We start from the raw sequence: 14,795 nt of genomic DNA, 5'->3' as shown, positions 1-14,795 counted from the left end.
GACGCCACGGCCATCGATCAACTCACCCAGCCCCAAACCTAATGATGATCAATACGACAACTAATTGAAACGTTCTCTCTCTATCACTCTCTCTCTCTCTCGTTGTTGTTGTTGTTGTTGGGCAAAGTGTTTAGTGATTATTAGGGACCTATAGTGGAGTGGTGAGTGGTAGTAAGTGATTTCTTTGAGATCGATTGAGGAAAGTGCTGTTAAAAGCGGAGTGTGACACGCGACGTGATCTTCGTCCGTACGTCCGTGAAGATCCGTATGTTCCGTGGTGTGTGGTGCGGAGTGAGTGATTAGGTCACTGGCGTGCAGAAGGCCCGTGCGTGGCCCCCGAAAAGTGCTCAACAGTTCCCGCCAGTGAAAGGGGTGTTTTTATCTGTCTCTCTCTGCTCCGTGCACCGAAATTAGTTCCGATCGGTTCAAATCGATTCCACAGATGGTTACGCCGTCAGTCCGGTTAATGCGCTAACGCTGAAAGTGCGCTGGCCACCGTAACCGTGCCCCAACCGGAGTGGGAAGTGACAATCATCAACGCCACCATCGTGCGATCGTACGTTCGGTGTCCACGGTTCCAGCCTTGTAATCGTCGTCAATCGTCGCACTAGCATCCAGCGCACGCACCGTTACTGATCACGTGTTTGTACATTTGTGTGCGCGTGTGTGCGCGTTCGTGAGAGCACACAGACACGAGAGAGGTGTCCGGTAAGTGGATAATTAATTTTAATATTCAATTATGGGCGGAATCGATTGAAAATTCGTTATTAATTGATACGTTACTATCTGCCCCGATCTGCTTCGACACGTTCGAGCGTTTAGCGAAGGAAGTTCAGTTCGTTCGCTCCACATTTTGCCACCCTTTTCGATCGGTTGCTCTCACAGCCTCTCTGTATGTCTCTCTCTCTCACACTCTCGATCGTTTGTGGGGATCCGCGGGACCCGTTATGAGCAGCAAAGCCGTAGCGGCGTCTAGGCGATCGAGATGGCGTTCCGACGCCACCGAAGACCGGCAGACCAGCAGAATGGCTTAATCGTGAGACAGCAAAAAGCGTGGCATGACCTTTTTGGGGAACGGAGAGAGGAAGAGAGAGGGAGAGGAAGGAGAAAGAGAGGGGCGGCAGGGGGTGATCCATTTCTGGCGCGTAATGTATGTTACCGGCCAGGGGCCCGGCCCAAAAGACCACTTCCTTGAGGGAAGGCCTTGTCTAGGGCCACGACGATGATGATGATGATGATGATGCTGATGCTGATGATGAGTTGCGTCATATGAGAGCATTCCTGGTGAGTGAGCTCGTGTGTGTTTTGGCGTCGTCTGTCTGTGGTTCTCCATCCGGACGGGCGGGCGGCCGTGCGGTTTGATTGAGTTTGAATTGACTCTCTGGAGTGGTCTGGACCAGGACCGGCCTCGCGCACGCTCCATCAAGAAGACAGGGTGCGGCGCAACGATGTCGTCGTCGTCGTCGTCGTCGTTGCATTCAATGTCGCCACCCGGAGTCCGCTTTATCTCGACCTGTGGCTGGACTGACTGGCTGGCTTGGGCGCAGTGTCTAGTGACCACGGAACGGCAGCAGAGCAGGGTGGGCTCTTAATCCAAAACAAACACCCGACCTCCGCAGTCTGGAGTGTGGTACGACACGCGGCAAAGGGACGACCAAAAAGGGCACTAAATCGAAATCTTGGTAAGTTCATTATGGCCACCAGCAAGCCGGCAGATTACGGCCGCTACGATTGATCTAAAGTGGTTCACAGAAAGAGGAAAAGACAGAGAGGGTAAACTTTTCCGGTCTAGAATTGTGTTTAGACATTGTTTGTTGTAATCTTGTGACGTTTTACATAAAAGTATCAACATTTATTACGAAGACTCCACGGGGCATCGACTTGGAAAACGGTGACGGATTTGTCAAACCGAGTTCGTCGCTTAAATGGGCAAGTCTTTTGATTAGTAATGGCTCATTTTTGGAGATTTGCTTTCAGATAATTGTCTACCTAAGTATATTTTTACAAATGCTTTAATAAACTACAACTTTTGAAGAAAATATTTTATAAACTTACCTTCCATGGCTTCAACTTTAGAGAGGCGAGTCTGCAATTGCATGAAGCAGGACTTTTCAAAAATCAACATCTTTGTCAGTTTTGCTTCGAATGATCCAAAAATTCCACACTTTCTTCTTGAAAGATTCAGCATTGAAGGAAAAATATATAAGATAAATTCGTTTTCGTTTTCGTTTTCAAATAAACAAAACAGTTTTCGACAAAAACGAGACCACCGAAGATCGCTCGATCACCTCGAGGCTTGGCGACGAGCAAGCAGCACAAATGGAGTGTTCCTAATCCATCACCGGCGCGATCGGTCGGTGAGCTCCCGGTACCACAAACCATAACCCTATTATTTGGGGATTAATTTATGTCCATTGGCCGCGGGGGGGCAGCTCACCACGCTCCCGCTGCTCGAATGCTTCCAAATCGAAAGTGCAACGGGAAGTGGTAAAGTGTCACGTCTACTTCTTCACGGCTGGAGTGTGCCGCCACCATTCGGATTGTGGGGAGTGTGGAGAAAAAAGAATAAATCCCCAAAACCGGTTCAAGGGTCACAAGCCTCCATTGCCACTGGACAGCACTGCAACGATATCTGGCAACAGACCGGTGGACAACTCCTTAATTGGGGACTAAATTACTAATAGAACAAATTGGAATGACGGTTTTGAAGCAGTGTCCGCTGTAACCGTAACTCACTCACCGTGACCTGTGGACGGTCCATTCTATCGATGGTTCATTGGTGATTCTTGATGCGAATAATAGGAATGCACGGTATTATGGACGATCTTGCAGCATGAACTCATGCGAGTGGCACATTCATCAACCCACCACCAGGCAGCAGAGCTGATTGCATTCGTGGCTGCTGTTGCTGTTGCTGCTGGTCACAGCGCCGAATGGAATGGCTTTGGACCGCACAGCCAGTCAGCCACACAGCGTGTAATGCTGACAAATCTGCAGCTAAGCACGTTATTTACAGCGGACATCCCATCTCGCAGCCAGCAGGTCACTTTTGGAAGCGGAAGGCTGCTACTTGTACCGCTGATTGGTGCCTCTCTTCTGTTGCTTCCGCTGCTTTTGTTTGTGGTGGGTGGCGGCAACGAACCTCCACGATCCGCGGGAAGTCGAGTGGCGGCACCATTGAGGTGCGTGAGCGAGCGAGCGAGCGAGCGCGCGCGCGCGCGAGGTAGTAAATATCCTTATTTATTGCGGTCAGTGTCATCTGGACAATTTGTGTATTTCGCGGCCACCCGTGCCACCGGTCAACGCCGGAGCTTGGCCGCGACCGAGAGTACAGTTCTGGCCAGATGAAAAGATCGAGCCGATCGTTTCGCTCGCTGTTGGATTTTTGGGACTGGCAGCGAGTGTTCCAGAGATGTTCCGGAAGAATTCCTGCGAAGATTTTATCATCTGAGGGTTTAGACTGCAAGAGGATCTTGTTCCTGGGTCCCAACCACGTTATAAACCTTCCAAGGCGAATAACTAACGTAGAATCCATGAATTCTGCCCCTCGGGGACTCGCATTTCTTGGGGAACCGACTGTACCCCGTCGTTGCGGTGCAGTTCCAGCTGATTCACACTGATTTCCGATGAGTAAGTGCTACCCGGTAGCCAGCAAAGTACCCGACCCAGTGTGGTAACAACAATCAGGATTATGCATTCACCAGACCGGACCGGACCAGCAAACTCCCCAGCTCTCACGCACCTTGGCGGCGACGGCGGCGCACAAAATGGCGGGAAATGAAGTATGAATAAAACAAACAAACCCATAAACCGGCGGTCGGTCTCCTTGAGCCAAAGACCGCGAGCAACAGCAGCAGCAGCACCCAGCCCCAGACAGCAACTTAAGACTCGCCGATGGTCTCACCGAGGACCAAATTCGATCACGGTCGCCCACAACCTACGCCTGCTTTCCAATTGCGCCAGCTTGTTTGGAATTCTCGGCAGGAGTGCTGACCGATATCCCGGTGCGAGACTTTGCTGTACAACTGCTCGCTAGATTACAAAAGTAGTCCACAGTTTTATTGGAAAGACTGGACATTTAATCACTCGTTCGCGGTTCCGCGGTGTTACGTTTGCCGGTGCCGGCCAACGAGATGCGCACCACCGGCCTAGAATTGACAAAGTAATAGAAATCATCGCGCCATGCTGTGTACCGTCGCGTCTTTCCACCAAAGGGGGGGGGGGGGGGGGGCGCCCCTTGAGCTGCGGAGAGTAAATAAACTTCTCCCGGGTGCCCGGGTCCGCGAGGTCCGAAGATCGCATCACAACAAGCCCTTTGGCGCGAATTTGGTTTGGGCATACATTATACTATTCCTATACCTGTGTTCCAGCCCAAGCGGCCCAAGCAGCGGTCGTCGCTTTAGGCGATAATCAATTCCGATGGCGCTGACGGTCTCGCGATGGTCGGTCGGTCTCGGATCGGGAACGCCGTACTGCTTTCTCGCTTCCGGGCGGTACGATGATGGGCCAACGGAGAGGCACTTGCCACATTAGTGGTCTATTGCAACGCCTACACCGTACACCGGGGAGCTTGCGACGGTTGTCTCGGAAGCACCAGGCACGATCCGGAGAAGAAGCTTCCTCACTCACCACGGCTGCCATGTTGCGTGGCTCTGTGGCTCTGTTTGCGGCTCTGTTGTGGTCCGCGAAAGGGCATCATCCCAGAAGCGTAGTTGTTGCATAAAATTGCATATTGCGCCGATGATGAACCCACGATCCTGGGGTATGCCATTTGCAAGCAACCAAGCATCCACCTTACACCGGCTGCCTCTGCCTCTCTGTCGCTGTCCTCGCCCGTTTGGGATGAACTTTTCGGAACAAACAGCAACAATGGGGCACTTTGCGCGGAGGCAGTGTAGTCTGCAAATGGCGGCGTGTGTCGTCGCGTACCGTAAGAGGCCCGGCATTGCTTGTCCCGAGCCCTGCACACCCGGAAGGTCGCGGAGTCGCAGTAAGCACCGCGGGCTGCAACTGTCGGTGGCAGCAGCAGCATCTGAAGCAGCAGCAGCACTCGAATCGGATGCAATCATTACGGAGTCATAAATAGTAAATTTGAATAAATAAATAAATAAATTATCCCCCCGCTACCACTAATGTGCACCTTCTAGGCATCGCGAAATAGTTGTGCACCGGGGTTGTGGCCGCAGACCAGTTGGGCGCAGTTTCACGATATTCCCTGCTGACGGGCAGAAGAAGAGCTTGCGCCACGGTTGATCTTGTCGGCCGTTTGTTTGTGGCCAGCAACAGCAGCAGCAGCAGCAGCACCGGCGTATCGATCGATTGTGCGCTTTTCGGGTCGATCGCGCGGCCGTACGATCGCTGGTGGTGGCCCCACACCGCCGTCTGTGGGAAGGAGAGCAATCAGGTCGGGATCGGCGCGAGGTAGCTGGTTTAAAATTCAGATGAAATGTGACATTTATCTACTTGATGAAAATCTTTTGAATAAGATCGAACGAATGGTGAAACGAAAATTCGGTAATGGAAACCGCGAAGATTCGTAGAAGATATTCTGGTTGAAATTATTGTCTTTTAGTTTAGATTTTCCAGAGCTTTTATGTTATTCTTCTTACTACTTGTTATGTATTCCTTCTAAGGAAACTTGGAATAAACTCATGTTGACATAGACAACGATCAATAAATCCACGGAGATAAAAAAAGAAAACACAAACGACAAGAATATGTAATAAATATCCCCATTACACAAAGAAGCAAAGAAAGCAGCCAATAAATCCAATAGTTTATGCAACATTCTCAAAAATTATCAAACTGATTTAAAGAACATTTTATCCATTTGAATAATTGTTGAAATAAAAGATCCTCTCTCTGACGATCGGTACTGTTCTTCAACGAAATCAGACGACGATCCGCATAAAAGGAGTGCACCGTTGGAGAGCAGAAGGGCTCGCCAAGACTCAAGTGCATCGTGTGCGCAGGTGTGTTCGATCCGCACGGGCCGCTACACTGCCCTAGGATAGAGGGCTTGCAATAGCAAGTAAGTAATAGGGCGATTGAGCGAACAAACGAAAACAAAACGCCATCGGAGTCTCTGAAGGGTGCAAGGGAAAACAGAAAACGAGAGGAGATGCCAGTAAATAAGAGGTTGCACAGACAGGCCCGGACCCCGGGACCTCGTTCAGGTCTCCGGTTCGAAGTTCGTTCGAAGTAAAACAAAGCTCTACATAAAACAGCGCGGACAGTGCACGCCGGCTGCACTTGCCTTGCTGGATGATCCCTGGAGGAGAACGAAGATGAAGCAGCAGCCGGGACTCCAGAGGAGCACCACGATCACGGTAGAGTTTCCTCGCGAATGAAATATGATCACGATGCCGCCAGAATGACGGCGACGGCGATGGCTGGAGAAGCAAACCGGCCGCCAGGCAGCAACGCTATCATTATTACTTTTATCTGTTTCGCGAGCCCCACCGGTACTAGTCCTTTTTTTCCGTATGAATGCGTCTGTGTTTACCTCGGTGGCCTACTACGCCCGGTCTGACCGGTCTATAAATCTGCCGCAAAACCGAAGACGTCCATTTAGTATTGATATTTGTTTATTAAACAATCTCACGTTGGTCATCTACAAAGCGAGAGAGAGAGAGAGAGAGAGAGAGAAAGAGGAATGTAGTGTAGTGTCTGCGTGAAGCCGAGTTACTGAACGTTTCTCCCATTGCATTGTCCTTCAGGAACGGCGATGGGTATTGTATGCTTTTTGTAAGCAGATCATCGCTTCGCTTCACTTCGGTGTGGTGTGAAGTGTTGTAGCCCTGAAGATAGATGACATCAGGAGACGACGATCGTTTCCCACCGGAGGGGATTCCCGCCGTTCGTTGCATCTGGAGGACATTGCAGAAGGTAAAGTAGCGCGACGGGACGCGACGCGATGCGGTTCAGGAATCATGCGTCCACTTTTGCGGCTCAAGGAAATCGAAAGTGTCGGTTACGTCTGCGTACGTCTCAAGAGCGCGTGCGTCGCTGGTGAAGAGTTTGTACCCTTGGTCTGTCGTCGGGGAAACGGGGAAAGAACATGCGTCTGCATGTGGCCGGTGATGGCGACGGCGCAACCACTCCACCGATGCTCCACTGAAGGACTGCATATTGCAACCGAACTTCTCTCTTTCTCTTGCTCTCCCCTAGTAGTGAGACTCCGAGGTGCGAGGTTGGACACTCCTGTGTATGTGTGTTTGCGCACCCACGAGTCCACGTCCGTGGCTTGTCAGCGCAGTTTGGCAATAATTGCATTTAAATGAACATTAATTGACAACCAGTGCTTGACTCGAGGTAGGCCAGATGGCAGCCAGGCTGGCATCCTTTCGCCTGGTGACTCCTTTGGCCGCAAACGAGCCGCCAACAAGGAAACGATGGACGGCGTGGCGTGGCGTTGTGTTATGTGTTAATCAGCAACTGCGGGACGGAGACTCGGGATCGAGTCTCCAGTTGGGACGACGTTCAGTTCGCACCCCTCGGCACCTTGGCACCAAAAGGCATGGGACCGTATCTGAAAGGCACAAGTGCCTGCGCAGTCAAGGCGGCCACGGCAGCATGCGCAATGTCCTCATGGACCGCACGAAGTCCTAGCATCTGGTCTGAAGGCGGTGAAGGTGGGTGTCAGACCCGTCATCTCGACCGCCTAGCGTCGTCCTCGCACACGCTGTCCGGGGCCAAAGCACCGACGACTGACGTGACGACAGCTTCGTGCAGGCGGAATGGATCTACGGTTTGCGGGTGCCTTTGATGCTGTTCCTGCTGCTGTTGCTGCCGTAGCCGAAGACCTGGAGTTTAATGCAAATTTCATGCAACGCTACACGGGACACGGAGAGATGTGCAGTCTCTCCCCCGCGATCAGAAGCCGGAAAAGCGCGCTCTTTAACGAAGAGCATAACGAGCCGACACCGGAGAGTGTGATAAACCGTGTCTTCGACGTCGTCGTCCGTTTGACGATGGCGCCAGTAACACCTTTTAATGTTTGTTTCGCTGTATTTTTTTGGAGTGTAGAAACGGAGAAGGAACTCAACGGTCGTCTACTGTTTTCCGTCACTGCGCACGATTCTGCGGCCTTTCTATTTCGGGCTTTTCTGCTTAATTGCTAGATGAATCCCCGGGCCCCCGGTGCCGTCCATTACTTGGCTTGGTGTTGTGTCGTGATATCCTCGTCGCGTCGCCTGCGCCATCATGCAAATTGTGCTGACCGAACCTTGACTGGCTGGTGACAATTTGGAGGCATCCGAAACCTTGAAGCCAAGTCGGAGTCCGCAGGGCATAAAGGCACGAACGAACGAACGAACGAACGAACGAACGAACGAAGGAATGTGCAAATATTTGCAAACGGTGCAATGCGAACTGAAGTTGTTACACATTCCGCCACATTCCTGTGTGATAAGCAAATCGCGCCTGCCCCAATGCTTTGTCTTTCCCGAGCGGGGAATTTTTGCGATCACTCCCGACGACGTTATCGTGGTTGGAAGTGGATGGTGAGACTCCGGTCGATTCCAATTCCGTGTCCAAAGGTGGCGCTCCACCCAGCGTCAGAAGGGAACGGTATCGATGTCTAGGTGGTCTTAGTGGATCAGCATCATCACCGTGGTGCCGTTGTGCTTTGTGGTTGACACTGGCGCGTTTCTAGCTCATGGTGCCAGCTGATAAGCCAGGCCCAAGGGTGTTTGGAATGCAGCCTGTGCAGTCGGTCAGTGCCAGCCATTTCTAGAGAGGGGCAGCAGAGATGCACCTGTCAGCGGCTTTATTGCGGTTGTTTGCTCTTTTTAGTTTTCTCCGTCGGGCCCGTTCCAGTTAATCACGTCGGTAAATAGGGTGTGATGGTGGCGCGTGAAGCTGCGCTAGCTGCATTCTATTCCACACCGAGATGTGGTTGAAGGTCATTTGTTGGACCGCGTTGGTTACTACCGTAAGTGGTATCTATTTGAGGGGCATTGAAACAATTAAAACGCTGGTCCGTAGTCAAATTAGTGACAGAATAATGATCAATTTAAAATGTAAAATGTATAAAATGTTGTAAAATGTTTTATCTCTTTTTGCTCTCGCTGGATAGAGGATATGAAAATTATTCATATTTATGCAGAAGAACGAGAGATCAAAGTAGCAGTTGTTATATTTTCGAAGAATCATTTAGTCATTCTGAAACAATTAGTTAAAAGAGCAACCATTGAAATATATTTCCCCATTCAAGCAACAACCTTCTATAAAGCTAGACCATTTTAATGTTGGTGTAACCTGTGCCGAACGTGATATCTGCAAAAAAATCACAAATACTGCACGACAGAGTGATCAGGAACCGCTAAGCGGAAAGATTAGTGAAATAAGTATCTCTTGAGTGGTTTGTTGAGAGGAGTAGATAGAATTCAAGTGGGCATTCCAATAACAATCTACTCTTTTCAAACTAGCATCGAATGTGCCTCGAACACCAGTACGATCTGGAAGAAGAAACGGAAGAAAATGGAAAAAAAACTTTAGACGATTTGATAAGGTTTGGTGTGACTCTCGTGCATCATTTAATGTTTTCACTTCTCACACAGGTTAGTCTGTCCATCGTTGATCGCCCATGGCCTCCTTTGCCAAGAATTTGCCAATGATGATTTAGAAAGCAGCAAAGATCTGCTAAGAAAGAAAGGCTGAAGCAGTTTTATTAATGTCAAATTGTCGTCCCCTAAGATTCCCCATTTTCCAAATTTGGTAACAACCAGCAACGGGTATAACCGATACTGTCGTCTCCGTCGAATCTGTTACTCCGCAGATCATAAGCAGAGACACGGCGGACCAGAACAGGGTCAGCGTCGTCACTACTAATTGCCTGTATCGGCCTGTATCGGATGAACAATAAAAACAAAAGAAAAATCTCAACCAGGCAGCAAAGCTTTGATTCGATAGTTCCCTCGATCCTGCTCAATACGAGCCCGATTATGATTTATGGCCCATGGCCAGCGGCCAAAGCCAAACACATGTTTCCCCGTTCCCTGCCTCCCCGCGGGAATCACCGGGAGAAATCAGTCAAAAGTCGATCCACGATCGAGGATCGATCCCGTATCCAATGACACGGCAAATCACAACAGAAACACCAACCAGCCACGCTCGCCCGCCTGCCTGGGGCCCCGTTGGCACAGTATCATACTGTCGTGGCCATATCATATTCTGGCGATGGCGTGCTCGGCATAACTCTCTTTGCATGCCACGGATGCTGGTGCGCAGGGTGCGTGCGCCGTTATTAATCATCCCGCACAATTGGATGACGGAACGAACGTCTGACAAAAAAAAAAACAAAACAGCAGAAAAGATGAAGAAACAATCACATTTTCGTCCCCCACCGGGTGAAGTGTTTTGTTTTTAACTTTTAACTCAAACATACGGCTCGTCCGTCCTTATATATGTAAAAAAAAAAACTTTTAACTGACCACCAGCACATCTCAGGGAGGGTGGGGAGGTCGCGGGCCGTTGTCCGCTTCGTCTCGAGTCGATGTTCATTCTTTGAATTTTTCAAGTATTTTCATCCACGATGGTGCTGCTGTTGATGATATTCAGGATGATGATGATGATGATGTTGAGGATCATAACTCGTTCGAACATTAATTTCTCTTCAGCACCACCACCACCCCGGGGGCATCCCCGGGGGTTCGAAATGACCCTCTGGTGGTGGTAAAATATGTACCAAATATTTGTGCAATTTGTCTTGACCAAATTGACTCGCCCCGGTTCGCTGGCTGGCTGTCGCGAGTCCCATGGCCAGTTGACCGGGTGACTCACATTCCTGGGCTGCCATAAATTGTGAAGCGGAACGCTGGAAACCCTCGAACCCCATTCGCCCGTTTGGAGCGATTTGGGCCAAGAATTTCGCCGTCACCGCCGCAATGCAAACGAGTTGCAGATCGCTAAAGACGAAGCAGAAGAAGAAGAAGAAGGGAAGGGCCGGTGGTAATATATTTTGAAGTCGCGGCGGACAGTGGACAGCGTTGCGGGTTTGTGTTGCTGGCCCCGTTGGCACAGTGGCTACGAAGCGCACGAGTGGAGCGGAGTTCCCGTACGGCGTTGATTGATGAATGAGCGTCGCAATTGAATTAACGCTGTAGCTCGGACGGGCGCGCGCACGCTCAGCAAAACCAACCGCGCTGCGGTGCTGCGCTGCGGGAGCAGCACTAATAAGACTAAGATGCCACGTCAGCCACCAACCAGCATGCCACTGTCTGACTGACTTTAACGGTTGCATTCCAGGAGGGGCCGCCACCACCGCTGGAGATTCTCTCTCCCATGGGGGTGCTCCACTTCATCCCCTTCCCTCTCTCTCTCTCTTGCCCTTTCGCCATCAAAACAGGGTGTAAGTTATGTACAACTGTGACAGCCGAAGCCGATGAACCGCGCGGATGATTTATGAGGACAACCTGCTCAAGGGGGGAGAGAGGGTGTATGTGGGACTGTGTCCCGGTCCGCGGTCACCAGTGGAACCAGTGAGCCAGTGCCAGGCCCGATCTGGATCCCGGACCCGTCGGAATACGGGCCTTACAATTTAACGTCTCCTTCGGGCCGGTTGGTCCTTTCACCAAAAACGTGAACCGTCAGCCGGCGAGGTCCATTCGATCCATCCATCCACCTGTTTTTTTTTCTTTTCGGTTGTGTGTCAGTTGGTGCGATCACCAGCGATCACCAGGACTACCGTTTTCGGGTGCTGCCGCCGATTATAGCCGCCAGATAGGCAATTCCATCATTAAGACATCGTTGCACGCTCCGTGATTTGACGACCACGCGCCGGTTTTTTTTTATGGCCTGGGCATCTCTGCCGTCTGCTGGTGGTGGTGATGGCGATGAAAACGATAATTACACGGCATGGGGTGGAAGAAAATTAAAAGCAAAAAAAAAGATACGCTCCTCCAAAAAGCGCTAAAAACGCGATCTCGCGCGGAATAGGAAAAATCTGTTAACCAATTTCTCTGGCTTGGCGTTGTTAGCGTGTCCGGTTTTTTTTCGGGAGAGTCTTTCTGAAATGTCCTGGTGAGTCCGAACGACAGCAACACAAGCCAGCCGGTCTGCGAAACTGCTGGCGATCGTTCCCGATCGGTGTCCCCTTTGGGATGATGTGATCATCGCATGCAAACGCGAGATGTGCTGGTGCGAGTGAAGCGAAACATGCTAAAAGCCGGTGTGCCAGGAGAATAGTAACAGAATGGGATGCGCACGCACTGCGAGGCCTCACTACACTCGAACACAACCACTCGAGGCGTGGATCGACACCTTTGTGGCGAAAGTGGCGAACATAAATCCGCGATCGTGCGGACACGGTGGTGGTGGTGGTGGAGAAGGAGGCGAAGTGGTCACTTCTGGGGGTGTATTGGAGTGATATTTTTTTGGGGGAAATTCTGTAAATAAAAACACCGATGAAATATTTTTAGCAGTGAAAAAATGGCAACGAACCGTGAGAACCAAAGGCGATGTCGATGGCCTGGGAGCATCGGAAGCGGGCCAATGTCTAGGTCGAGTGCCGTTGGATCAAGCAAAACATTTGCTCGTCGGACATTGGAGTGCCGTTGGCTGATGGAGTCTTGCGCGGTGACTCGGTTACGAGTTGTTGATTATACGGAAGTTGGTTACAAAGATGGTTGTTCTACTAAGTAGTAGCTACGTGCGCATTACTCTTCCTGAAACCAGCAAGCCCGGTGGCCACACCAGTCACCGGTAGTGAAGGATCACTATATTTCGATGTTAATTACCGAGCGCCGGGAATGCCAACATTAAGTAACGGACCCGAACGGGAGACCGCTCGGGGGACACCATGACTATTTTCGGGGATACTGTGGTGGCCATGGAGGCGCTTGATCGGACCGACCGGGACCACCGCGAGTTTGTCAACGAAAAGCCGTAAAATTAGGACGCGTGACCGATTGGCTCACGAGCGCGCGCACGTTCGGGCCGATCCGGGTGTCTGTACGCGCCGGAATGTCTCCTTCGGTGCTCGACTGCACTCGATATGGTTGCCTGGCTGTGTGTGCACCATGGATCGAAACGTCGACGACGAAGACACTCCAACTGTTCCAAGGTCTCCGTCCGGGGTGGAATGAAATATTTTAGAATTTTAGCACCCGGTTCTTGCGCCGGTTCCCAGAGATGCAGGAAGGCGATGAGGATCCTCAATTCGCTTCGCTACAGCACGAGGTGCAACATGGCGATGCAAAGCGATGGTGTATATGGGGATGTTTTGTGGACAGATACACCGCAGTCGCATGTTCGCGAGGTTTCGTTCACGTTCGTGGCCGAAAATGGCCACAACACGATTCATAATTAACTAGCACGCTGCCGGTGCCGCCGGTAAACATGCAGCAGGCAGTGTGCTGTTGCGTTTCGAAGTGCATTCCTGTGGCAGACCGGTGCGGTGCCCGGGGATGCAGTCGCTGCGCTGTGGTCGCATTCCGCATTCGCCTTTCCGTATCCGGTGGGCCGGGGGACTGGGGAGCGTTCGTCGTCGCAAATGGAATCCCGGATTGCCGCATTTAATATTTGTTAACGATGGCACGATGGTGATGCGACAAGAGTGTGGTGTTTTCCGGGTTGTCCGGCGGGGGAAAGGGAAGCAAAACATGGTCCAATTTTAATTTTAGGACGATGTTTTGCCAAAAGAAGCAATACTTCGTGCAGAGTTTTATGGTGTAAGGTCTGAGCTGTTGGGAAACGGAAAAAGTTTGCATAATTCACTCGAGCGATCGACATATTTGCAACACAATTGAACACATTCTGTAACTTTGGATTGGCTGAAAACGTGCCTTCTTTAGTTCAACTTAGGGAGATTTAACGAAAAACAAAAAAGTTAACATAATGATCTAATAATTACACTTGGTTTCAATATACGAGTAATTCTTGAAATTATTTTATTGCTTCTGATGAAACAAATGAAAGAATAATTAAAGTTTTATGTTTGTTAAATGTTTATATTAGAAGTAAAAAATAGAAGGAAAAAAACCCCCAGTTTTTGTTGGTCAGTAATTGAAGGGCAAGAATGCATAACTAGCCACCATTAATAGAGAGCAGGCTGTAAGAATTACCTCTTTATAAGAGAATCAATTAAGAGATAGCAAAAAGACACAACTAAGCATTTGATAACTATCTTGGTAGCTAATAAACAAATACTAGGCAATAATTGCGTTTGATTACCCTCGCAGTAGCATACTCAAAAGGTTCAAGTAATTCTATTTCAATCCCATTCGCTAATAAAGGTGAAATTTTACATTCCGGGTGCCACGCGATGCTCGACACCACGTGAAACGGTCGCTCACCAACAAACGAACCCGTCGCTCCGGTAAGCCAATCCCAGGCGATCGCGGTTGTGTTCTTGGAAATTCGATCACCATTCGTGACGAATGATCAAAGCAAACGTGTGCCGCATCGTAGATCCCCCTTCGGCCTCCCAAAGGCCCATTGCTGTACTCCAAAAATAATTTCACCGAAAGGAAACTCATTCTTTGCGAAAAAAGAAACGAAATTCATAATATTCCATGGAACCATCTCCTCAGCACGGTTGACAAGGTTCGGTAGCTAGCAAAGCAACATAACCTAAAAATAAGCAAACATTTCTCCGCCCAAACACACAGCCAACTTCGATCGCTTGCTCGAGCTCGAAAAATGTTAAAAAAAATCCGCACGTCCGTCGCATGTCGTTCCATAATTCGAAATCTCCTGAAGAAAAAAAACATCACTCGAAACGAAACCAACGAAAAACGCAGGATGGTAATTTTATGGCCTCGCAGGAAGAACGATAAGCAGCAGCAGGCAAG

At 50.1% G+C, this 14,795-nt stretch overlaps 1 protein-coding gene across 1 annotated transcript in view; it reads left to right on the top strand.

Annotated features, from left to right (window-relative positions):
- The first annotated feature begins 134 nt into the window (after window positions 1-134).
- The window catches only part of LOC126573413 (uncharacterized), a 70,475-nt gene continuing 55,814 nt past the window's right edge, over window positions 135-14,795 (top strand). Inside the window, 1 exon segment of the mRNA XM_050233507.1 lies at window positions 135-708. The gene's annotated coding sequence lies outside the window, so the exon portion shown is untranslated.

Source organism: Anopheles aquasalis, chromosome 2, assembly GCF_943734665.1.
Source record: "Anopheles aquasalis chromosome 2, idAnoAquaMG_Q_19, whole genome shotgun sequence".
NCBI classification, from domain to species: Eukaryota; Metazoa; Arthropoda; class Insecta; order Diptera; family Culicidae; genus Anopheles; species Anopheles aquasalis.
Note: the sequence above shows the minus strand (reverse complement) of the source record. Positions and strands in the feature narration are given on the sequence as shown.